The following is a 24,171-nucleotide window of genomic DNA, read 5'->3' as shown; positions in this document are numbered from 1 at the left end:
AAGCTTGCTGACTTACATTCCTGCATTTTAGTAAAGATCTGGAAGAAAACACATTTAGGAGAAAACACTAATGTCTGGAAGCATGCCTATGAGCCTATGAATGGTAGAGTTAGTCTCTTTATTTGGGGTGGCTTTTTACTTCTAACCTCCTTTAAACAAAGTTTGATGATTCTGTCTCAAAAATAAAAAATCTTATTCAATCTGAGTTGGTCTCAAAAAGCAAATGTTCCAGCCTGGCACAGTGGCTCACACCTGTAATCCCAGCACTTTGGGAGGCGGAGGTGAACAGATCACCTGAGGTCAGGAGTTTGAGACCAGCCTGGCCAACATAGTGAAGCCTCGTCTCTACTAAAAATACAAAAATTAGCCAGGTGTGGTGGTGGGCACCTGTAATCCCAGCTACTCAGGAGCCTGAGGCAGGAGAATCGCTTGAACCCGGGGGACGGAGGTTGCAGTGAGCTGAGATCATGCCACTTCACTCCAGCCCGGGTGACAGAGTGAGACTCTGAGATAGGTAGATATAGACGGATAGATAGATAGATAGATAGATAGATAGATAGATAGACAGATAGATAGCAAATGTTCCAAAGTAAAGCAATTGACTAAAAGATATAAATTCATCTTCCATTTGTTGGATGCCCTTTAAATTATGTGGAAAATGGAACACATGAAATTTTTTTGAGCTTTCTCTTTCTATTGATTTCTAAAAATGAAAAGTTCAAATTTAGGGAAATATTTATCTTACCATAATACCTACCTTAAACTTTGCTGTATAGTATTTACTGTTTTTATTTCTGATTGAAGCATTTGCATTTAATTACTTAAAGCATTTAAAAAGTTCAATATTTCTAATTTGAGGGTTGATTAATTCTACAAGCATTAGTAAGTAACATCGGATATAAGGAAAAGGACATATGTATTTACATAAATAAAAAGCATCTAATTAAGCCTTTAAATGACATTTTTGTTTAAAGTGTAAGGTATAAAAGATAAAAAGGAGCTTGGCTTTTTTGCATTGATTTTGAGTTTTCCCGTAATTGCTGAGGTTATTATGTTCATAAAAAGAGAAGGAGTACCAACTTCAGGAGTCAGTTACTCAGTGTCAGTCTGGGACATTGTGACCAGTCTCTAGCTTACTTTAAATACACATATTTACTCTTGCAAATATGTCACCAGTTGATTATGGATAGTTCCTTCTTTTACTGGAATCTCTGGCAGGCTCATTCCAGGAAAGGCACAAGACAGTGGAAACGCACATTGCAGATGCATTGCCTGTCTAGTGGACAAGCACTGCCCTCAGCTTGCCCTCACCCAAACAGCCCTGGAGTGGATGTATCCAGGATTGCAAAATCAAGAAAACTTACACCTTCATGAGCCTTTTTACTCCACACGTGACCCATCCACCAAGGTTCATGACAAAAAGCAGAGGAGGTTAAAATTATGTTTCTAATCATTTTTCCTATGCTCTGAAAAGTTTGATGAAACGTGTAAGTTGTTATGTAAGATTTGCTAAGCACCTTATTACCCTACAGAACATTGTACAAAGTGCTCTAGAGAGAATTTTTTTACAGAAAGACCTTTCCTTTACAATGCCTCCAATGCATTTTGTTTACTGAGTATGCCATGTCTACAGAAAAATGTTATTGGGGAGAATGATTATATATATATATATATAAAATACAGTTTACATATAAGTTTATCTCAAGGTCTGTATCTCCATCAGAGCTACTTATTCTATTTTCTATAAAGTGGAATGTGTTTGCATGCTTGTTTGACTTAAGACTAGGGACTTTCAGTGAAATTGACCTGACTAACAATTCTAGCTAGCTCTGAGGACTCGGAAAGCACACTCTCTTCTTTATAGTTTTTCTCCTAACCAGTGAAATTCACAGTATGTTTTATCATTTTTGTAGCATAAGTCTTAATTCCTGAGCCTAATTTGCATGCATTTTAAGACCAACCTAAGTGAAATTGTTTCAGATTTCAGGATGTGTTTAGTATTGATGGAAAATAGATTGTCTACATTCTATATTCATTTTTGCACTATTACAACTAAAATGTCTTAATATTGAGGAAACATGGGATTTCTAAAATGAATTCACTCATCGGGCTATTTGTTTTGGTCAAAATAAAACCATTAAATATAAACTAAGAAAACCTATGAGCAACTTTCCTCTATTATTTCCTTGGTCAGATTCTGTTTTCTTTGTTTTCTTAATTTGGGCTGAGTCTTCGAGAAGAAAAAATAATAGTCACCACTTTTTCAGTGTGCACTCTGGAATTTGTTTAGCAAAGAGTCAGGTCACAGCAGCCAGAAACCATGCTTTTTCTGCTGAGGAATTGTATTTCCCTGAGTATGTACTGAGCTGTGTGAACAAATCATTAAGTGACACAAGTGAACAGGAAAAGGAAAGTATTCAAAAATTCTATGACCTCTGCTACAAGGGTGGCTGGCAGAAGACACTAGCTTTAATTGTGTGTTTCCCTCTTGCCAGTTTTTATTCAATAAAGCATTCTGGGATCTTGAAGCAAAAGGTGATTGGGAAGGCAATATTTTTATTCTAATGATATATCAGTTTTTCTTTATTCAGAATAATCAGAAATATTTTCTTACATATAGTCAAGTAGTACTTGGACATAAATTATTCTTAAGCAGGAAAAGCCATATTAATTAGTACTGTGTAAGAAGTGGAATTAGAACACAAACTTGCAGATTTTTTGCTTTTCTTCTGTTTTTATGTTGTTGTTTTTTTTGTTTTGTTTTGTTTTTTTGAGACAGAGTCTTGCTCTGTCGCCCAGGCTGGAGTGCAATGGCGCCGTCTTGGCTCACTGCAGCCTCCACCTCCCAGGTTCAAGTGATTCTCCTACCTCAGCTTCCCGAGTAGCTGGGACTACAGGTGCGTGCCACCACACCCAGCTAATTCTGTTCTTGATATTTTTTAAAAACATATGTAATTATATCCATTACCAGTGGAGAAATGAATGGGCTTAAATAGCTTTACTGGTTTATTTTGTTTATAGCTTTGTTCCATAACAAGAAAATAAAATAGAAAACAGCTGCGTGAAATTTTGTTTCTTTGTATTAGCATTTACGCGTGTGTGTGTGTGTGTGTGTGTGTGTGTGTGTATTCTTCACCCTGTAGAAAGGCATTAATAGCACATTCTGGGTTTTGTCTACTTTTATTCTTTTTTAAGTGACATCTGGGGTTGTGTATTTATGTTTTAAACTAAGCAAATCTATTTGCTTTGGAATGGACGCCCACAGCAGCAATATAGATTCATAATGTAACATAAGCTAAAATATTCAGCAAATAGTGTCAGATATACCTTAAAGCCAGTCTCTATCACATGTTACTATCAATAAGAACTGTAGACATCCCTGTTCTTAGTGCAGTGATATGTGTATTTTAAAATTGAAAACAAAAAGCTGAATCCTAGCTGTGGGAAAGCAACCCTGAGTCTGCGGGCTTTGTGGCTTTTCAGACCTTGAGATTTGTGTAATATGTCACTACATGTTCCAAAGTCTGCATATTGTCTGTCTGTGTATTCAGTGTGGTTTGCCCCTAGTTTCTGACTGTTGCCTTCCTACATATGGAGTGTACCCCAGTTTTTGCTTACACTAGCAGAAGAGCACTCTGTTTATTGAAAACTATAGACATAAATCCTTAGTGATGAAACCAAGGCAGGAAAAAATAATTCTAGCTTCAATTTTTTTAAGTTTAATAATTTATTGTGTTAAGTTAGGACAACACAGAGCTATTGCTTAGCAACACTGGATTAGGGGGAAAATAATTTAAGCTCCCAAATGAGAAACACTTGTAATCGAATATGCTCTAACACTTGCTTTACCACATGGCTTAACACCCTTCTCCTCACACATGGTTAAACACGTGTTTGAACTGATGTTTTAACACCCGTCTCACACATCTTTATGCTCTTTGTTCACATATGCTGAAACACATGCTTTGACACCCTTTGTGCACTCATTGTCAAACACAGGCAGAGTATTGTCTAGTGTCTGGCTTTCCAGAGGTTCATTGGTGAGTAGCATTCCTTCTAAGATTGGTGCCTAATAAAGTCACAGCTCCTTCTGCTAGATGATGTCCACACTTGTGTTCCTTCAGTCCACCAGAGAAGAAAATCCTCACGGAGATGACCACAGCTGTGGTCCTCTGTGACTACCACACCCCTGATTAGTGGCCTGTTCAAGTGTTCCAGCAGATGGGTGTGTCATGTCACAAAGCATTGTTTTCCACCCCGGCCAATCCACTTGTATTTTCCCAAACTGCCAAGCTCTACAGTCTTAACTCATGACAAGATGTAGAGTTGAAATGATTTCATATTCTCTTTCATCTTACTTGGTAATTTCAGCCTAGATGGCAGGCAGTTTCCATCACTTTAGGCAAAGTCACTATCTCCTCCTCACTCTGCCTAGACCTGTCATTGGTGGTGTCTTAGTTCAGACTGCTACAACAGAATTCCATAGACTGGGTGGCTTAAACAAAGCACATTTGTTTCTCACGGTTCTGGTGGTTGGGAAATCCAAGGTCGAGGTGCTGGCAGATCTGCTGTCTTGGGAGGACCATTTCCTGGTTTGTAGATGGTTGTTCTCATTGTATCCTCACATGGAGGAGAGCTGAGAAAAATAGTAGTTCTTAATTCAAGTTAGAATAAAATGGTGACATTAGCCTAAATTTAAACAGTGGTTTATAGTTTATAAAATATGTTTTATCCATCTTTTTGGATCCCTGTCAAAACACTGGGAGGTAAAACATTATCCTCATCTTACAGATAGACATGCTAAGACCCAGATATCCTAAGAACTCTGCCAAAAATTGCATAGCTAGTAGGTAGTGAGATTGGATGCTACTGGTCCCTTGATATCTAAGTCACTGTTTTCCTATGTCACAAGTTTAAGTACTATAAGATGTACAAGAAAGTCCAGAAATAGCCCTTCCCATCAAAGAGCTTATAGAAAAGGAAAAGATACCTACAAATGAAAAATAACTCCCATCTATTGAGTACTATGAACTAGTCCTCAACTAGACACTTTATAAAGAATCATCTTTCTTGATCTTCACAACAACCCATTTGATAGGTGAGGAAACTAAGGCCTAAAATGCATGATAAATGTACTGAGTCAAATAACTAATAAAGTAGCAGAGCTAGAATTCGAATGCAAGCCTGATTCTGAATAAAACCCATATCTTTGGCCATTACTCATATTGGCTTCTAACCAACAATAATAAATGAGTTCATACACAAACTGCAGCGATTGTATAAGTCAAGTCTGGATGAAATATATTCTTCCCCTCATCATTCCTGGCTATAGTCCTTTATGACTGATTTTTTTAAAATGTTTAACATTATAAAGTGGATACACATAACAAGAAGTAAAAGTTACAGATATTATATGAAAGAATTTGTAAATTAAGTCCAAATTTAGTCTGTTCCACCACTTTGGTGAAATGCAACGTCATAAAATATGCTACACTGGTTACATCTTCATGGAAATTTGATTTTACTGGTAGCTTGTGCTCACAATGATCAGAAGAGAAGCATCATTTCTATTCTGTGGGTTTTAGGTTGCAAAGAGTGTTAATGGATGCTAAATTAAATTATTTGAAAATAAATTGTATCTCATTGACTGGACCCTAAAGGGTCATTATTGAGCAAACCATATAATGAATGATACCCTTGAGTTTGGTGAGTCTCACTGGCATTTTTCATAATTGTATGTTAATAACTCCAGCTATTTTTGTAGCTGGCTTTAAAGATAATTTAAAGGTGACTGAAAACCTTGAACTAACTTTCCATGTTAAATTGGTTTGGACCCAGATGCAGAAACCAACAACTAGACCATTTAAACACAGAACAGGATCAGCCAGGAATAGCAACACTTGGATGCCTGACTTGTGAATGTGAGTAGGAATTAGTGATTACTTCGAATGACTGGAAGATCCCAGAGGGACATTTTGGGGGCTCTTCATTCTGTTTTGTCCTCGAAACAGAATTGCTCATACAAATATCTGGCAGCATCCAAACACAGGTGCAGATTTGGAATGTATAAAGCCTTATGTTGGTGTCTTTGTATTTTAACTGAATTTCACTATGTTGAGGCTCAAGATCAAATGATTATATTTTAATGTAGTATTTGCCAAATTTCCAAACCTCTAAGCACAAAATCCTCAGCCTTCATTTCTTCGTTTGCCTGGAAATCTAGGTAGCGCTGAGCCAAAAGCAGAAGTTATGAAGTGAGATTATACTTGATTAGGAACAAAAATGTCCTACATTCAGAAATGCAGATGTGCACAGCAGTCCTAGGGGAATGTTGGTATTTGATCTCTAAGTCTTAAAGGTTCATGTTCCCAAGGTTAAGAAATGCAGAGAGCCAACTTTTATTAGTAACTAATGCTGAAATTACTCTGGAGATTCTAGAAGTATTACATTACAAATCACTCAGCTTTAAAAATCCTACATCTAGTGAGTTACAAATGTCACTGCATGAGAGAAAGGGGCAGTAAGTGAAGGGCGTCATTCATAAACTTAATTTCTACTCTTGCAGCATGATCATGAGTATACTGTGTGAGAGTTTTCATTTCAGTGAGAAAGAAAAAAGGAGCACATGAAGTCCATGAGTCAGGACCCCAACTGAAAGAACCAGGAAGCAAAGGCCTCCTTGTGTAGATGGACTTTGGGTAGAGTTGTGGGGTGCAGCAGACCAACCTGGGCTGCAATATCTTCCTTCTTTTCTAATATTATCTAACTTCGTGACATGGGCCGAGTTGCTTATTTATTGAGCAAGCCTTCCATTTTGGTGAAAACTAAAGCCTGGGTATTCATAAAATAATATCCTACAACAAGCATGGCACCTATAGCCATCTGTGAAAAAGATACAGATAGCAGACATTTCACTTTAAGGGGAGAACCTTAATAGCACCAAATTCATTATTAAAACCAGGATTAGTTGAAAGCATTACTATGTCACATAGTGCCCTGGGTTTTTTTGTTTGTTTGCTTGTTTGTTTGTTGTCAGACAGAATCTCCCTCTGTTGCCCAGGCTGGAGTGCAGTGGCATGATAGCTCACTGCAATCTCCACCTCCCAGTTTCAAGCAACTCTTGTGCCTTAGCCTCCCAAGTAGCTGGGATTACAGGTGTGTGCCACCACACCAAGCTAATTTGTTTTTTATTTTCTTGAGTAGAGTCTCACTCTGTCACCCAGCTTGCAGTGCACTGGTGTGATCTGGGCTCCCTTCAATCTCTGCCTATGGGTTCAACTGATTCTCATGCCTCAGTCTCCAGAGTAGCTGAGATTATGGGTGTATGCCACCACGCCCAGGTAATTTTTGTATTTTTGTTAGAGATGGGGTTTTACCATGTTGGCCAGGCTGATCTTGGACTCCTAGGCTCAAGGGATCTACCCACCTCGTCCTCCCAAAGTGCTGGGATTACAGGCATGACCCACCGCACCTAGCTATGCCCCACCACGCCTAGCTATGCCCCACCACACCTAGCTATGCCCTATTTTTTAACCTTAATAAATTATATTACTTTAGTAGGTACCTGGGTACTCTCTAGTATTAACTAATTGGGCCTCCTTTTTCAGCTAGACCTTTCTTATTTTAAACTCAGTAGTGATCTGATTTTTTTAATCAGTGACAACTTTAATTCCAACAACAAAGAAAAGGTGGATAAATCTGCCTTGGTTACAGCAATAAGCTATTAAAGGCAAAATTGTATCTTTTACACTTTTCACCAATAATGTCTACTACTAGATATGTTTGTTTTCATTGTGAGGTCGACTTGCCCTTGATATGCATTGATAAGTGTTTTCTTTATAAATGAAATCTATTTAAGTCATTACACTTTGGGAAGAGTTTTTAAATCGATCAGAATACATGATCTTAAAAATATTGCTAAAATTTGGAATGTGATCCATAATATATATAATTAATGTACAGTATATGATTGTAAATGTGTATTTTAAGTAGACAATATATAAGCAAAATATAGGAAAATGAAACATTACATATATATTATTTATATCACACCAGTAAATTCACATTCAGGTTGTAGCATCTGAACAATTGCTACTTCACTCATCCTCAGTGACGCTATTTTTCAGATCTTAGATTTTGAGAGATGTACTGTGGAGTGTAGAAATAATCATTATTTATGTAGCTAAAAAATAGCTTTCCAAAACTAATAATGAAAGTTATTCAAGATGTTCTGTCAAAATCCATTCCAATTAGTGTTGAGGTCTTGAAGGGCCAGGCTTAGCTTTTTATTAATATGTTAGGTTTATTAATGTATTTTTTGATATATGCATAGTGTGACTGTCTAATACATCTCATGATATTGCATAATTATGGTACTTTTAATTTGTTATATACCAGTCTTTTCTTCGGTCTTATTTAAAATTCAGAATTACTTCATTGTTTCATAACTAATAACTCATTAGGAAGCTGTGTCATGTACTTGAGGTTACCTCTAAGGCAATTCATATTTAACAGTAAACCAGAGAAATTCCTGGCTACTTGACTGTCACTGACCAGTTTAAATATTTAAAGTCTTTGTCTGACCCTTTGTCTAACCAATTATAGAAAATGAAACAAAGGTTGTGTACAAAATGGGAGAAAGAGAAGTCCTTTCAAATAGTCTTTTCTAAATGAAGAAAACTAGTTGTGCCGTGAGTAACCAAATTCTTAGATAATAATTATATATATGACCCCACAGGGACAATATGTTATTTTCAAAATAAAGGGCTTATTTTTCTTTTTCTTTTTGCTTGCTACTCTTCACAAAGACATAGGCATTTTAGCATGTCATTCTACAGTGGTCAAATTCAGATTATTTGTTAATCATAATAATTTTACATTCTTATCTTTTCAATTATATCATAAAAGATAGCTTTTGACTTGTTTTTGTCTTCTCCAAATGATGAGAAATTGAGACTGTTTTTAATGCCTTGCTTTACTCAGATAAGTGAACATGGCTAGAAATTACAGTGGTTCAACCATTTGTTTATTGAGATAGTTGTTATGTACATTATTTAGATCTTGTCACACTCTCTAATCTGTAGTTGAATGATGTTAAAATTGTATCGGCATAATGCCATGGCTATAGCAGTATGATTTAACTAACAGCCAATCTGTATGATAAAAATGATGCTAGGTTCAGTAGGGATACAAAAATGGTGGTGTTACGAATACCTCTTATGAGGTAATGAGATAATTAGGTTCTATTTTATTTTATTTTTAATTTATTTATTTTTCAGAGGCAGGGTCTCGCACTGTCGACCCAAGCTGGGTGCAGTGGCATAATCATAGCTCACTGCAACCTTCAATTCCTGGACTCAGACCATCCTCCCACCTCAGCCTCCCAAGTAGGTAGAACTATAGGACTACAGGTACGTGCCACCATGCCTGGCTAATTTTTAAAGTTTTTTTTTTTTAGAGACAGGATTTTGCTATGTTGCCCAGGCTTGTCTGAACTCCTGTCCTCAAGCAATCCTCCTGCCTCAGCCTCTCAAAGTACCTGATTACAGTCATAAGTCACTGTGCCCAGCCCCTCTATTTTAGAATTTGAATTGGTCAGAGTTCTTAGATCCAGAGGGATAGAATCGGCAGCTAATTTAAGCAGAAAGTGAGTCACTAGAATAGCTTACAGATTCTTTGGGAAGGCCAGTGAAGCTCTTTTAAGTGCTACACAGCCATAAATTTCAGCAACAGAAGAGGCCAGTCAGACTGTTCAGGGAGGTCTCACTGCCTCACTGTTATCCCACAGGGCATCCATAATACTAGCTTCTATACTGACTCCATTATTACTGCCAGGGCTGTCCCAGAAGAACCAAAGGCAAGCCCCTCTTCTGCCTCTACCCACACCCCTTCAAACACACATTTATGGGAAGTGCACCCATCTCTTTCCTTGTGGCTGCCTCACACTGCTCATATCCACTTTCCAAGTTTTACCCAGGCTCTCCAAAACCTTGGCCACATCCAGAACCTGGTAGCAAGAGACTTTTGGAAATGCCCTTCTTAGCTTTCCAGGCTTGCTGTCAAAGAAAGCTGCAAACAAGAATCAGAATCTGTGTGGAGTGAGTCAAATGCACACTACCCCCAGGGATGCATAAAGGAGGGATTCTCAAATTGTATTCCAAGGAAGCTTAGCATTTTGCCCACCCACCTGAAGGTTACCAAAGAGGAAGAAAAAGTGAAAAAAACAAGACTTCATCAAGAGTAGCTAGTTCCATGTTAATTTGGTCACCTATTGGGCACATCTATAATCATCATTTGAAAACAAATTTTTTCTTTTGTTGTTGTTGTTTTTGTTGTTTTAAGTTTCAAAACCACTGCTAATCTGCAGTTTACTGTCATCACTCTTCTATTCACTACTTTTTGTATTAGGTGGACTGTCACAAATGTAGCCTAAGATTCCTTTCCATAGCAAATCTTTCAATAGAACACCATCACTTTCTTCGCCAATACTTGAAAATGACTACAAATCATGTGCCTCTCTCACGTCCTCAGAGAAAGTGCTGCTAACAGCCCCATTCATTTTAGGGTTTTTAATGTGAAGTCACCACCTCCTGAGAACAGGTCTTTTAGTTGTTTCAAAGCCTTTCCAACATCTTCTCAGAAAACCTCAGCAGTGGAGGGCAACCCAGTCATCATAGCCATAAGAATAAAGGGAGTGGACACGTTTAATTACTCTTCAGCTACTTTATGTCATTTGACTTCAAAAGCAAAATTAGCAGTAGCAGAAGACAGTGGTTGCATGGGGTTAAGTTAATCAATGTGTGCTAATTAAATAACTGTTGTGCCTATGCCATTAATGCCTGTTTCAGATGATAGAGAGCTCTTAGTCTTACCTACTTCGGTCTCTGTACTCTCAATATGTCGCCATACAGACTAGATTAAAGGGATATAATCTCTAAATTAAGTAGGAAAGAGACAGAGCTATTACCTGCATGCATATTGGTCCTTGTAAAAAGATGGTAGTTGGGAGCTTTTCTCTTACGGTCTCTAGAGCATCTCCTTCCATAGCACATGTGGCCTTCCGCACTCTGAACCATAACGGCTTTCAACTTACATGCACTCGAAACCTGCACTTCTGCTGCCAATCCGCTACTTCTTTGTCTTTCGTGTGTTTTCAGGATGCCCTGACCTCACCCCTCCCTGTCATGCAACATCAAAACACAGACCTGCTTTGTCACCCCAGAAACAGACCAGCAGCCCAACAGTTCTTTAAAGCAGCAGAAGCTTTTTCATACACTCAACATGTTTATCATGTTGCTCCCAGTTGCTTAAATCACCTTCAGAGTATTTCATTTTTGTTTTTTTAACACAAAAAAAAGTAGTGAGTTTGAACTCCTTGTAATTTTAACCAATAAAACCTAAACGTTTAAAAACTATTACTTTCATATTTATTATTGAATATTTTGAAAATTCAGAAAGAGGTAAAGAAAAAACCAAAACTCTCTTTAAACCGTATCCTCCATTGAACCCTTAGGGTTTTATTGGGGGTGGGGTTGTTTTTGTTTTCTTGAAACAGGGACTCATTTTGTCACCTAGGTTGGAGTGCCAGAGTACAGTGGCATGATCATGGTTCATTGCAGCCTCAGCCTCCCCAGGATCAGGTGATCCTCCCGTCTAAGCCTCCCGAGTAGCTGATATGACAGGCATGCATCACCACGCCAGGCTAATTTGTATATTTTTTTGTAAAGATGGGATTTTGCCATGTTGCCCAGGCTGTTCTTGGACTGCTGGGCTGAAAGCATCCACCCGCCTTGGCCTCCCAAAGTGTTGGGATTCCCGGCATAAGCCACTTTGTCCAGCCATTGAACTATTCTTAACAACTTTGTATATATTTCCCCCCTTTTATGCATATTTTACGTACAAATAATTGAATGTTTTATTGGCATTTATGTTTTCAAAACCTGTCTGTGATTTGCTGTCACTTTGAATAAAAATTTTAAAGTTATTGTCCTAAATTTGAAGATGATGTATTTTAACATAAAGAATATTAGAATCTGCCAGAAATTATTTATTTGAGATTGACGGTAAGCTATAAAAGTCCGTTTGGTTCATGTGATTGCCTTTTCATTTTTTTTTGCTACCCTCAGCTGTAAAACATCAAACCAAAATTAGCAGCTGCAGTCCTGGTTGCACTTTATTAAACATCTAGCCAATTTTTTCACCCCTGTTCCTTGTAAAGTTTATTTAGGTAAAAGGTTGATAACATTCTCTACCAGCAAAGAAAGCAGTTTTTTCTTTCTTTTCTGTTAGACGGTTCTATTCTGATAACATTGAAGAAGTTAAACACGAGGACTCATTTCTTCCCACTGGTATCAGTGTCCTCCCACTGTGCTAGCCAGGTGTATAAAGTATGTAATTTCACATGCAAAATGGAGTAATTGTGTGGTATGTATATAAGCATGTATATTACTATAGGTTTGTTGAAATACAAAATAATTCCGAAATGTTTGCATTTTGGAAAAGACTAGGCCTCCACCAGGCACTAGTGTGCAATATTCATTGTTTATACATGGGCGTATTTATATAAACAGGGTTACAGGTCTGTGTAAACAAGTTACATTGATTACAAGAGCTAATATAAGCTTAGGAATATTTGTGTTAATACTTCAGTTTTTTCAAGTAAGGTCCTATGTATTTCTTACATAGAAGACTGTTTCCTAAAAGTGGTAAAAATGAAAATACTCATCTCTAATGTTTTATACTGTGCCAACTACATCTTTGACAAGATTCTTTTAGTTATTCTTCTTATTAGAGATATTTGTAAAGGAACGTGTTAGCATTAAGCAGTATCTTTGACAGAAGCAAGTCACCAGCTATTCTAAATAAGAACTGAAGAAATTTTGGATGACATGGAATATTTCAAATATTTCACCATTCAGCAGTCTCGCCCATGATGGCCAAATACACCAATAAATGCTGCTTGTATTTCTTTATTTCTTTATTTTTTCTTTTAGATGGAGTCTTGCTCTTGTCACCCAGGCTAGAGTACAATGGGGCGATCTTGGCTCACTGCAACTTCCGCCTCCCAGGTTCAAGCAATTCCCCTGCCTTGGCCTCCTGAGTAGCTGGGATTACAGACACGTGCCACCATGGCCAGTTAATTTTTGTATTTTTAGTAGAGACAGGTTTCACTATGTTGGCCAGGCTGGTCTCAAACTCTTGACCTCGTGATCCGCCCACCTCAGCCTCCCAAAGTGCTGGGATTACAGGCTTGAGCCACTCGTATTTCTATAAAAATAGAATGATGTTGTACATGCATCCATTTTGTGTAGACTTTCCCACTTAGCCATTTGATGCAAACATTTCCCCTTGAATCTCCTAAAAAGATCTTTAATAGTTAGACCGTCTGTCTCCTAAGGGCGCAAACAGCCGTTCCTGGTTTCTGGGTGGAAATGCGTAGCTGGCGTGTTTAGACCATCCCCACAGTTGCCAGCAGTTTCCGAATCCATGGGCTTGCTGGCCCTCCAGCGTCTATTGTCAGTTTTCTTAGGAATTATCCCGGGAGGGACATATATGTCTGCTTCCTCACCTCCATCTCTTCCTGATTAGACCTCCTCTGCCAGCATATGTTCTCCTTCATCTCACTCACCATCCTCCTCTTTAAATCCCTGATTAGTCTCTGCCTTCATTTCACTTTAGTCACTATTTCTCCCCAGGAATTGGTTCTCTCTTTTTGTGTCCCTTCTTTAAGAGTATCTGGTTGCGCCGGGCGCAGTGGCTCACGCCTGTAATCCCAGCACTTTGGGAGGCCAAGGCGGGCCTATCACGAGGTCAGGAGATCGAGACCATCCTGGTCAACATGGTGAAACTCCATCTCTACTAAAAATACAAAAATTAGCTGGGCATGGTGGCGCGTGCCTGTAATCCCAGCTACTCAGGAGGCTGAGGCAGGAGAATTGCATGAACCCAGGAGGCGGAGGTTGCGGTGAGCCGAGATCGCGCCATTGCACTCCAGCCTGGGTAACAAGAGCGAAACTCCGTCTCAAAAAAAAAAAAAGAATATCTGGTTGCTTTGCTGACAGACACCTCAGAAAAGGGACAGAAAGTTGGAGCCCTGTATTTTCATAGATAAAGAGTACACAGTGAGGATTTTTGACCCCTAGTTCCCTAAGAGTGTCTGTCTTCAGACAGAACTGCCCTCCTGGTGCAGTGGGCAGTCCTGGGCCTCCGCTGACCCTCAGCCCTCTCTGCAGTGCTCTCTAGCTCCCTTCCCAGCCACCCTCCCCTCACTTGACCTGCACCCCCGCCAACTGGGACTGCTCCCTACCTGCCAGACTCGCCTCTTGCTCTTTTCTTAATCGTGCCATTCCTCCTGCCTGGACATTTACCTTCTCCTCTTCCCCATTAAAATTCTGCCCATCTTTCCAGTTCCATGTCTTCATGCTACATGCTCAAAGAAAGCAGAGATCACATTTTTCGGATCTCTCCACCAAGAGGAACTCTGTTTGTTTGTTTGTTTGTTTGTTTTGAGACAGTCTTGCTCTGTCGCACAGGCTGCAGTGCAGTGGTGCAGTCTCGGCTCACTGCAACCTCTGCCTCCTGGGTTCAAGCAATTCTCATGCCTCAGCCTCCCAAGTATGTAGGACTACAAGTGGGCACCATCACACCTGGCTAATTCTTTGTATTTTAGTAGAGACAGCGTTTCAACCTTGTTGCCCAGGCTAGTCTCGAACTCCTGAGCTCAAGCACTCCAGCTGCCTCGGCCTCCCAAAGTGCTCTGTGTTGTTTTGATTGTACTTCTCATATTGGACAGATCTGGTATGCCTTGTTTTAGCTGTTTCGGTACCTATCTCTTTCCCCTTACTATATGGTTAGCTCCTGGAGAACAAGGATTATAGCTCTCATATTTGAATCTGAAAGCACTCAGCACAGTTGCATTCACCTGGAAGGTGCTTGGTAAATTTTGACCCATGAGGATTTTTAAACCTCTGATTTGAATACATTGGTTGTTCTTCAGTTAATGTCTCTTTTTTTTTGAGTTGGAGTCTCGCTCTATCACCCAGTGCAGTGGCATAATCTTAGCTCACTGCAACTTCTGCCTCCTGGGTTCAAGTGATTCTCCTGCCTCAGCCTCCTGAGTAGCTGGGATTACAAACATGCACCGCCATGCCCAGCTAACTCTTCTATTTTTAGTAGAAACAGGGTTTTGCCATGTTGGTTAGGCTGGTCTCGAACTTCTAATCTCAAGTGGTCCGCCCACCTTGGCCTCCCAAAGTGCTTGTATTACAGGTGTGAGCCACCGTGCCTGGCCCAGTTAATGTCTCTAAGTTTTATTCACTTAGTGCTACTGCAGAATAATTATAGAAATTGTGCTTGGTTTATATAAAAGCATGGAGTGACCTAACTTGGTTATGTTTTTTAAGCAATGTCTGAAGAGAGGCCACTTCCAAGTTGGGATTTGCTCTGAGCTCATGCTTTGCCTAATTTTTTCCCAGATCAGTAGCATAACTTACCTAGTACAGTCTTGAGTTATCTGCCTTAGCTCTGAAGAGTCTTCCTCAGCTTTGTTAGTCAGTCTGCATTGTTGTTCGTGTGTGTGTGTGTGTGTGTGTGTGTGTGTGTGCATGAGAACCTTCAACTTTTAGAATAATGTTACATTGCAAATCAAATTCTGCCTCAAAAGAGCTATTCTTCCACAATTTTCTGCATTTCTGTACAGGTTACAAAATGTCACAATTCAGTAGGGCCAATTATTAGATTTTCATTTAATGGGCAGTTTTAATGTTCTCAGAGAATCTGAATAGTAATAGCATTTTAAACTACTGTATTCCATTTAAAGACTCACAACCAGTTCTTCTCTCTTTGAGCACACCTAGTTATATTTTTGGGTATCATTTAAATGCAGGCTCCCAATCTGTAGAAAAAATCAATGAGCTAATGAATAGCTTCATTTTAAAAACTTTTAAAATATTTTATCCTAATTATAAGGCCTATCTAGTGACATTAATTTGGTGAAATCCAAAATCATCCGATTGTGCAGAATAGCCCTTGCCGAGGAGCAATTTAGAGCATTTTCAGTTTAACAGATGTCCTGTTTTTAGGACCAGATCATGGCTTTGCTTACTCCGAGAAAAACTTTCTACTGTTAAGGTTTAGGGGCCATGTCAGGGTAGGTCAAACTTCATGTTTTTTATTCACAGTTGTGTTTGTTTAGTATGTTTTATTTAGCCTATTAAATGAAAAGCATTTCTACTACTAATAATCACCCCTGACATTTGTACAGCAAATTCTTATTGGTAAATCACTCCCACATGCGCTGTGCCCAGGTCTGGTGAGCTTCAGGCCATACTCCCTGGCCGCACAATGAGTAATTGGTAAAGTCAGCCCTGGAATCAGAGCTGGCCAAGTTCAAGACCAGTGACTTTGCACACACGGTTGGTGTTTGTTCATGTAAGTCAACCACCCTGAATCTTGTGGGGAACAAGATGGAGAATAAGCCAACAAAGTAATTGCTTTGGAGTCATTTATTTTCTACTCTGTGGTCCATAGCTTATCGACTGTGTCCTCCGGGACAACAATGGAAAATGAACCCTGTAACCAGATTGAGGCTACGGTTTGTAAGAAACCCACAAGGCAGCCATCATCTCAGTCTTTTGCAGAGTGTGGTTCCCTGTGTGTGGTTTCTATTTTAATCTTTGGCCTGCTTTATCTTCATCTATTCTCTGTCCATTCTCCAGCTAAAGACACCTGACACATTGATAGTCTCAGGGAACTACGGCCATACCACCCTGAACACGCCCAATCTCTTCTGATAGTCTCAGGAAAGTCAAAATCATTTATAAGCAGTACTTGATGACTCTCCATGGCTGCCCAGTAAAAGGAGCCTCAGTACCCTTCCTACTCCTTCAATGTTTGCATGAGTGACCCAATTAGTAATAGAACCTAGTTCTCCTCATTCCTAGTCTGCTTTTCTGGTCATGACCTGTACAGTGCTCCATCTTCTGCAGATATATCCTGCCTGGATGTCTTCATTCTTCTCGCCCTCCCTCCCAGCCAGAAAGTTGTAGGTGTCACACTTTGCAGGGCTGGCCACAGAGTAACCTAAAATTTACTCTTGCAAATCTCTTTTTATTGGACCAGGACAGAAGGAAGTTGGAGTCCTCACATGTATTTTTAGTAAAAGCTCATGACTGTGGAGTTATGAAAAGCAAAATCTCCCTGGAAATGCTCATCTTCCTAATGATTTTTTTCTCTGTTAGGCCCACAGTAGAACTCAATAACTCTATCTCTATGTGGTCTAAATGATTTAATACAGCTAAATGAGATCAACTATCATATCACATACACACACACACATTAAATGATATAAGTCTAGTTAAATGTTTACTACAGAGGGGGAAGAAAGGTAAAAGGGTAGAATACATGGAGGGGCAGAGGTGTGAGACTAAGAGAGGCATTTCCTTTCCTAAAGAAGCTTTGCTCACATGCAACACAAGCCCTGTTAAGAAACTGTGTGCATTAGGACCCACTTGCCCACCCTTATTTTCCACTTGCACTTCACTTCCCACCACCGCATTCTCCAAGCACGTGAACTGATTTGCTTCTGTTGCTGATGGAGACTAGTGCAGGTTCAAGGGATTTTGATTCCATAACATCTCATTGTGCTATATGCAGATTGAATGGCTTTAGACTGTCAGGATGTGCTCTCCCGTTGCTGTTTTCAAATTTGGGGTGGCAGATATTGAAAACATGTAAAACTGAATAGACCAAAAGCTGCTGCAAATGTGGGGAGGCCCCAGAATGCTGGGGACACACTCCACTGACATCCTGTCTCTGCATTCTGGTTGGATCTCCAGTTCCTGATCCAGGACCCCTGTCCTAGCTTTAGGGATTTCCTTTCTGTGTTTCCGTGACCATCACGGCTGCCTGTAATGGTCCCCACTGCCCATTGCATTCTAAACCCCTTAGATTTGAGATGGATCCATGGTCTGTATGAAAGACCCCTCCCTGTTTAGTTTTTCTTTTTCTGACCACCATGCCGCATGCACCAGCCCAACGGAGTACTAGAATTCTTCTACAGAACTATTGGTTATTACTTAACCCTTTTAGTAATTTAGAATCCAGGGTTTTCCTTCTCAGTTTCAAAACTGAAGAACCTTGCATATGACTTCTTCACCATTAATGTCAAGATTACTGTCATCATCTTAATTGCCATTATTTTAAAAGTACTTAAACACTAACTGCTATATAAACATTATCTCATTTAGTTTCATTTAACTCTCAGAGGAAACCTATAAGGGAAGCATTATTATTTTCTTTTACAGATGAGGAAACCAAGGCTTATAAAAGTTCAGTGATTTGCTCAAACTTACACAGCTCTCAAGTCTCAGAGCCAGGATTGCATCAGCTCCAGTCTATCAGTCTTAAAAGTATAGATCTCCTTGTCTGACACCTGGCACCAGCTGGGTTCTCACCATGCAGTCAGCCTCCAAGAATATAAGTAACTATACATAGGCAAAGAAAAAAAAAATCTGTTTAAAATCAGACTATGCCTTTATCAATACATTTCATTTAAGTTATCAATGATATTTTCAGTTAATAACTTAGGAATGAAATTTTTAAGGAAAATTGTAAGAAGCATATTTACCGGGTCCTCTTACCATAAATAGGGGGCAACTGCTGCTCTGGTCCTGAACAACTCGTGTATTTAAGCCAAGGTTGGCATAGGAAATAATTTTCTTATGGCACCTGGAGATACTACACTAGACCATAGACAAAATAGCAAAGGAGGTCTTTGGTACTCCCCATGTATTTTGGCACCCAGCCTCTTCCTTCCACCCTTCTCCTTCCCAACATTTTGGTCACCTTTTGGCATTCTAAGCCTCCCTGCTGTAACCCCATCCAGGCCAATCATTCTGTCTCAGAAACGCATTCCGCATTGAAAACTCAGCCCTTGAGAGACACTAGTGCTACTGAGAAACCAGTCTGAGGACAGTACATCACGCTAAGACTTAATCTTGGGGCACAACTGAGTTTTATAAGAAGAGTGGAGATGGGAACATGTGACATTATTAACTCTCTGAATGCTTTGCCTCTACTTAAAACAGTCCGCTGTTTTCCATGCTCTGTTGGATACCAGATAAGCCCCTTGTCACTTGATGCCTTTCCCCTGCTTTATTTCTTTTCATCGCATATATCAATACCTGGAATCATATTATAAATTTGTTGGCTTATTGTCATCACCCCTTGCAGAATGGAAGCTTCATGAGAGCAGGAACTTTGCTTTCCTTGCTGCTGTAAACCCAGCATCCGCAAGAGGAATTGGCATATACTAGGGGCTTAATAAATATTAACCAAGTGAAAGGATCAACCTCTTGTCATGCCTCTTCTGAGCTGGGTAGTTTTCCTTTAACTCTGTTGTTTGAGCCCCAAAATAACACATTTAAGTAGTCATCAAACCTGTGATTTTACTGATATGGTTGTTTGGGATGAGCTGATTTTTTTTCTTTAAAGGGCGAATTTAAAGTTGACATGAAGAAAACAGTTAAGTAGATACTTACTCGGATGGGTGTCCAGGCACAGGAGGATCAGGAAAATGGTGTCTGGATATCTGGAAAATGCTATTCTATCAAAAAACACTGAAAATCCACCATTATATTAGCAAATAACATTCAAGGAAGTAAAAAACTGCCCCACATAACTCATCTTGAAATAATTATGAGCCAACCTTTTCAGTCTTCCATCATGTGCCCTGTATTCATGGTTCTCTCAGCATTGTCACTGGCATTGAAGGTTATAAGTTATATGCATAAAATTAAAACCAAAACTTACCCAGCACATTTGAGCCCAAATATTTCCTCTTTTAATTTGCACCCATAACTTTGAAGTCAAGGTTTTCCACAGGCTTATGCTTTCTTATAGTCATTTTTTTTTTTTTTTTTTTTTTTTTTTTAAAACAGTCTTGCTCTGTCGCCAGGCCGGAGTGCAGTAGCACAATCTCTGCTCACTGCAACCTCCGCCTCCTGGGTTCAAGCGATTCTCCAGCCTCAGCCTCCCGAGTAGCTGGGACCACAGGTGCATGCCACCACGCCCGGCTAATTTTTGTATTTTTAGTAGAGACAGGGTTTCACCATGGCCAGGATGGTCTAGATCTCTTGACCTCGTGATCTGCCCGCCTCGGCCTCCCAAAGTGCTGGTATTACAGGCGTGAGCCACCGCGCCCAGCCTCTTATAGTCATTTTTTAAAAATATTTGGGTTCAATCATACCAGGTAATTTGGCATGTAATGATGGAGCGGGCTCAAGAATATTCAAGAACAAATTGCACCATATTATTAAGTTCTCCCTAATCTTACAAAGAAAATGAAAAACCACAAATTACTGAATTTTAATACCTCCTGCATCTTCCAGCAAAAAGGAGGAAGATAGCTCCTAAATGAATACTCTAAACACTAGAAAAGAGGTGGGAGGAGAAAGAAAATCCCAAGTAAACCAAATTGGGCTAACCAATTATTATGATTGTTTTTAAAATCACAGAGTTTTATGGAAAAAAATTGTTTTTATGGTGCCAGGTTTATGGGATCCTCTTTGTTAAAACCTTAGTAAATGAAGTTATGAAATTGAGACAAGTTTATTCTGGGAGCTTCTTAGTTGGGTGATAAGACAGTTGGATGAACTGGGAAGACAGTAAATGGTGGAGGTGGAAACTTTGTTCATAAAAATAGTGTTTTTCATATGTTAAAATAAAAAAAAAAGACATGCTTTTCATCAAGAGCTGTAGTCAGCCTGTGTACTTCCCTTTCCCTGCCAGATAGTTGTTCCTGGCTGGAAGACATTTTATGATATTTATTTGATGATACACGCCTGCTGGGTGGATGAAAAGCAACTGCTCCTGGGGATGACCTACTTCAAGGGCGCAGTCAGCTTCTGAGGACTTTGGCAGGTTATCCTGAAATCATTTGAGTTCATCTTGATATCACCTGTTGAACATATCTAAGACTGGCGTATTTGCAGACTTGTAGGCACAGTTGCTAACCCCAGGGAAGAGATTTTGGAGTCGGTAACTACTTTGTCAGTGTATTGAGACTGGGAAGATACACTGCTTTACCAAACCTACTCTGAGCATATGGAGTAATGTTCTTGGCACTTGGGAGGTGAATCAGCCCAGGGACCTGCCAGCTGGGAGCAGACCCTCTAGAAGGGGACCTAGTGGGAACGTAAGTAAGTATGGTCCAACACAGAAGGGATAGATCTGAGGTAGAAGGTAGGGAGGATGAGTGTCCAAGGTGAGAGAAAGGGCCATGAAAAAATTCTGAAGTGTTCTCCTGAGAGTTTACAGGACACAGAGAGATTTCCAGTTGAGATCAGGGAAGAGCAAGGAATATTTGAAATGCATGGAGACACTGTCACCAATTCGTCCTTTGAAGCCAACACATCTTGGCATGTTCATTTCTTTTCTAGAAACACTTATGGAACACAAGCTGTTGAGACATGGCAGGCCTTAGGTAGTAAAGATGCAGATATAAATAATCCGTGTCTGTCTCCCAATACATACACTCTAGTGAGAAAACTTACCTAAACAAATTGTTATTATTAATTTAAATATAACATAACCATATGTGTACACAAGGAGTTCTTAGCCAAGTTGGGGTTCCTGGAGTTGATGATACCTGGCCTGAGCTTTGAAGAGTAAGTGTATGTTAGCCAATGAAGAGAGAACAGGGACATGGAGGCATTAAAACAGTATGTTGTGACCAGGAACTACAGATTGAGCATCCCTAATCTGAAAATCCAAAATTCAAAATGCCCCAAAATCCAAGTTTTTGAGCCCCAATATGATGCTCAAAAGGAACACTTACTGGAGCACTTTAGATTTCTGATTTTTGGATTAGAGATGTCCAACTAGCATATTATTTTGCATATATTCCAAAATCCAAAAAAATTAAAAATTTAAACACTTCAGGTCCCAAGCATAGCGGATAAGGGATATGCAACCCATACAAGCTGTCAGTGTTACCTGAGCAAAAAAGACAAGGCGGGAACCAGAGTTTCAGCCAGTGAGTACCTTAGAGGAGCTGCCAGGGCCACCCCAAACAAATGTATAGTTGGAGTAAGAGGACTGTGCTTGCTCCGTAAACAAAGCTTCCTAACAGTTTCCTCCCTTGAAAGATCTGAGCGATATTTGGCTTTAACAATGTATGGAAGAGCAGCTTCCTAGAAGATGGGGAAACAGGATACATCCTTACAAAATGTTGTCATCTTGAGGGGGACAGTACACACTTGGCTGACTGACTCTCATTCAGACAATGGGAGTTTTGTGGTTTGTGGGTGTGCACTGAAGCCTTGGATTTTGCTGTGGGAAGGGAGCAACAAAGGTTGTGGGTGACACCATAATGAGTAAATTAATTTTTAGGTGACTTAAAGGATTACGTGAGCGGATGAAAATGTTCTTCGGGGATATGGCAGATCGTATTTTTCAAAACTATTTGCAGCAGTATTTCCTGCCCCACTGGTCTTCCTCAACCTGCCACTCCTGCATCAAAGAGTAAGGTCTGTGTCCCATCCCATCCCCTTAAACCTCAGCAGGCCCTTGCGACTGTCTTGCTGAATAGAATGCACCTCTTGATGCCCTAAGCTCCTCCGTATGGAAAATCTAGAGATTCCACCGAAGGGATATTGGCTCAGTGCTGAGAGTTGTAAGCTCTGAGTCATGACTGAATTCGAAGCTTACATGTTGATTTACAAGACATCTTTGCCCATTACATTTATTTACATGTCCAGAGCTCATGGCCTGAAAGACTTGTCTCCAAATATGATTTGCCCTTTCTATTGTTTATGATATGATTCTCTATTCAGTGCTCTTTTTCTCTTCTCCTAGTTATCTGTTGCTGAGTAGCCAGTCACCCCAGAAATGTGGTGGCTTCAGCAGCAATCTCTCAGGATTTTGGCGGGTTAGGAAAATCAGGGGTGGCTTGGCTGGGTGTTCTCACATAGGGTCTCTTGTGAGGTTTCTTCAGACAGAGATCAGAGCTGGAACCATGTAGGAGGGACAGGATCCTGGAGTAGCTGGGGACTGGCTGGGCCGCTCTCTCTTTGTGTCGTCATTAGTCAAAAGACCCTTCCATGTGGTCTCCCTGCATAAGCTGGTTTGGGCGATCTTACGGCATGGCAGCCTCAGGCTTGCCAGCCCAGGGCACCAAAGGTGAGAGCTACAAAAGTGAGAAGCAGAAGCTGTGTAGTCTTTTCTAACGCAGTCTGAGAAGTCACACAGTGCCACATTCTGTGCTGCATGCTACTCAGCAAGACAGTCGCAAGGGCCTGCCGAGGTTTAAGGGGATGGGATGGGACACAGACCCTACTCTTTGATGCAGGAGTGGCAGGTTGAGGAAGATCAGTGGGGCAGGAAATATTGTTGCAAATAGTTTTGGAAAATACAATCTGCCACATCCCTGAAGAACATTTTCATCCGCTCACATAATGCTTTAAGTCACCTAAAAATTAATTTACTCATTATGGTGTCGCCCACAAACTTCATTGCTCCCTTCCCACAGCAAAATCCAAGGCTTCAATGCACATACACACAAACCACAGAACTCCCATTGTCTGAATGAGAGTCAGTCACCCAAGTACATACTGTCCCTATCAAGATGACAACATTTTATAAGGATGTGTATCCTGTTGTCCCATCTTCTAGGAAGCTGCTCTTCCATACACTGTTAAAGTCAAATATTGCTCAGATCTTTCACAGAGAGGCCCCTTTGAATCTAACCTGAGCAAACTAGAGATTCAGGAGTGAATGATTTCAAATCCGTCTTTATTGGCTGTGCACCTGGGAGATTGATGGTACTCTCATAACAAGTTTAGTCAATGGCATTTAGTAGAGTACTGAATGTTTCAGGGAGTGGAAAAAGAGAAACTAAAAGAAAGGCCCAGACTTTGGGCTCAAGGAACTTTAAAAACTGAAGCATTATCATGTTCATGGTAAGAAATCTTCTAATTTAAAGTTAAACAATTGATGTAAATTTTACACCTTTTAGTAAGTGCTATTTCAAGTGTGCTATCTTTAATGAGGACTTTAATTCTTGGTTTACACATATATAGAAAACAAAAGTTAAGTTCTTCAAATATTTGCTCTCAAAAATATATGATTTTTAAGCACTGAATTGGAAGGCTCCCCCCCCACTTGGATAATCTA

The 24,171-nt window shown here is 39.8% G+C and overlaps 1 protein-coding gene across 6 annotated transcripts in view; it reads left to right on the top strand.

Annotated features, from left to right (window-relative positions):
* VTI1A (vesicle transport through interaction with t-SNAREs 1A) overlaps positions 1-24,171 on the top strand; it is a 419,413-nt gene that overhangs the window by 248,386 nt on the left and 146,856 nt on the right. The window lies entirely within an intron of this gene.

This window comes from Aotus nancymaae, unplaced genomic scaffold, assembly GCF_030222135.1.
Source record: "Aotus nancymaae isolate 86718 unplaced genomic scaffold, 86718_ANA_hifiasm-v0.15.2.pri h1tg000010l, whole genome shotgun sequence".
Taxonomy (NCBI): Eukaryota; Metazoa; Chordata; class Mammalia; order Primates; family Aotidae; genus Aotus; species Aotus nancymaae.
The sequence above is the reverse complement of the archived record's forward strand: the minus strand, read 5'-3'. Positions and strand labels throughout refer to the sequence as shown.